We start from the raw sequence: 2880 nt of genomic DNA, 5'->3' as shown, positions 1-2880 counted from the left end.
CATATGAACTTACCATTGAAAGTAGTTAGATTATTTAAGAAATTGTGTGATCAATACAATGTGGGTGGAAAAGGAATAGAAGACAATTGTAGACACTAGAGACAGTGGGAGAAGAGGGTGGGAAAGGACAGAGGGTCAGAAAGAGGGGTAGAAAAATTTGGATAATAATATGCATGATTAAGTCACTATGCAGTATATTCTAGATGGAAAATCACATTTTGTATGATTAAGTTACAAAAAACAAAAGAAAAGTTTCAGAAAAAAAAAAAATCCATTCGATGACTGCAGTTAAGATATATAGCCCCAGCTAGGTGATACTTTATAGGATGCCTAAAGTTAGACTCGTGTTCATGGAAATGTATATATCAGCTGTGTTTGCTATGAAAACATTTAGATTAATTAATATCTTTAGTAATTCAATAAAAAATGGGGGGGGGGAATATAGAAAGTAAACATAGATACCAGAGACAGTGTGGGAAGATAGTGGGAGATGGCAGAGGGTAAGAGATAGGGAATAAAGGATGGGGGGGGGGAAGCAAAACATACAGGAAACAAGAAATGGAAAATTATTTGTTGACAATAACATGTATGTTGATGTGCTTGATTGAGACAATATACAGTGTACTCTGGATGGGAAATCACATTTTGTATGCTGTAATGATGTACAGTGAATGAACGTAAACAAATAAATTAAAAAAAAAAAGTTCTAGATGTCTGAAACAAACAAGATTTTCAATCCATGATGGCTGAGTTGAATTTTTCTGATAGGGAGTAAATTCAAGCATACAAAGCAGGTGGAATTGGAAATGATAAAAAGCAAATTTGAAGTAATTAAACAGTCAAAGGAACTTGATGGATTTGAGTATAGAATTCTTCAATATTTATGCTTTAGGATTTTGTTGTTGTTTGTTAATTAGGAATAGTAAACTTTGTTTTAACAGAAAGGTGGTAAAAATTGATTTTTTTAAAAAATCTGTGAAAAAGTTAAATACTCATGTTATTATTTTTACTTGCAGTACACAGGCAACAACAGTAGATATACAATCAGGTGTTATCTTATTAAAACAAAATTAGTAAAAAATCAACTTGTAGCTGGTCCCAAAACATTTTACTCCTTCTAAGGAGATTAAATTCAGACACATATTTCTTTTACAATAAACCTGTGCCTCTGTACTTTGGACTTCATCATTAGAAATACTCCCAAAGGTTCAAAACCCCTCAAAACAGAATTAAAGCACGTTAAAAGAGGTGAAAAATTTCAGCCAAGGTGTGATACATGTTTGTCCTTTAGTATGTTTGTGCAGGAAAGGAAAAATGTGAATTTAGGCAGTGTTGAGCTTTCAGATATTGGGATTATCTGATTATGGTTTGAGCTATTATTAAAATATGCTGGCTGGAAAGCGAGACTGGTGAAATTATTGCTCTATCTTTTTTTTTTTTTTTTTTGGAGAGGTTTTTTTCACTATAGGGCACATGCGCTCGCCAGACAGACAGAGACATAGAGACAGAAAGCGAGAAATCACCCCCCAGAGGGGATGGTCACGCTGCAATCCGTTCTCCTCCATTCTCCTCTCAGGATCTTGGGCACGCACGCACATGCGCCCGGCGTGAGTTTTAAGCCACCGGGTCCGGGACATGAACCGCAGTCGACTACGTGGGAGTCCAGCGACATAGCCATTACGCTAACTGCTGGTTCCCAAATTATTGCTCTATCTTACTTAGGGCAAAGTAGCAACTTTTATGGGGCTCTGGGGTGTTAACGGATGTTAATACTTAGGGTCAAATGCTCATCTAGGACCACAGAGAGTCCATCATTTTTTTACATACTTTTAAGTCTATTTAACAACTCATTAAGATGTGTACATTTAAATCCCTACTATAGCGATAGAGTACTTTCAGGTAGCCAACATAACTATTACATTACCACAAAGAAAACACCCTCTTCCAATCAATTGGCTTATTGTATTTAGCCATAATTTAATTATCACTCCAAAATAATTTATTTATAGTAATCAGACTTACAAAATTGGCCTCTCGGGAACCAGCAGTTAACATAATGGCTATGTCGCTGGACTCCCACATAGTCGACCACGGTTTGCGTCCTGGACCTGGTGGCTTAAAACTCACGCCAGACGTGTGTGCATGCGTGCCCAAGATCCCAAGAGGAGAATGGAGGAGAAGGGATTAGGCATGACCATCCCCCCAGGGGGTGATTTCTCGGTTTCTGTCTCTCTGTCTCTGTCTGTCTGGCGAGCACAAGCTCCGTATAGTAAAAAAAACCTCTCCAAAAAAAAAAAAACAAACCAAAAAACTGGCCTCTCAAATTCACCTGGTCGCAAGAAACTTTTCTACTAGTCCATTATACCCCTTTCACGAGTTTCTCCCTCCCTATTTATTCACTGGGGGGAAACTGGCCTTATGAAAGGGATTTTACAATATCTCCTTTGATGGAACAATCCTCAACCCTTCCTTCACAAACTGATCCCTAATTCAATTTCCAATTCTCATCACTAAGAAAATAAAACTATCAAAGCGGCAGTTCCTCCTTATAGCTCCAGTTACTGACCTGCTAGCCCCCACTTGGGCCTGTATTTCCTACCTTCCTTCCGCTATTCTCAGGGAAGGGCTCTGTTTCCCCCAAAGGTTTTCTCTTGTGCTTTTGAATCCTTTTGTTCTCTAGCCAAATACTACCCTCCTTCCTTTACCCTTCTTTTCCTCATTATGATCAGTCTTTTCTTTTTACTAAGTTATTTTTATCACAAACAATCATATTCTCTTGTCTCCTCTCATGAGAAAAGAGAAACACTCCTTCCTTGACCAGGTAGCCTTCCATTTGTTAATGCCATTCAGGGTAAAGCTTTGCAAATGTATTGCCTTAAT

Source organism: Tupaia chinensis, unplaced genomic scaffold, assembly GCF_000334495.1.
Source record: "Tupaia chinensis unplaced genomic scaffold, TupChi_1.0 Scaffold000270_1, whole genome shotgun sequence".
Lineage (NCBI taxonomy): Eukaryota > Metazoa > Chordata > Mammalia > Scandentia > Tupaiidae > Tupaia > Tupaia belangeri.
Note: the sequence above shows the minus strand (reverse complement) of the source record.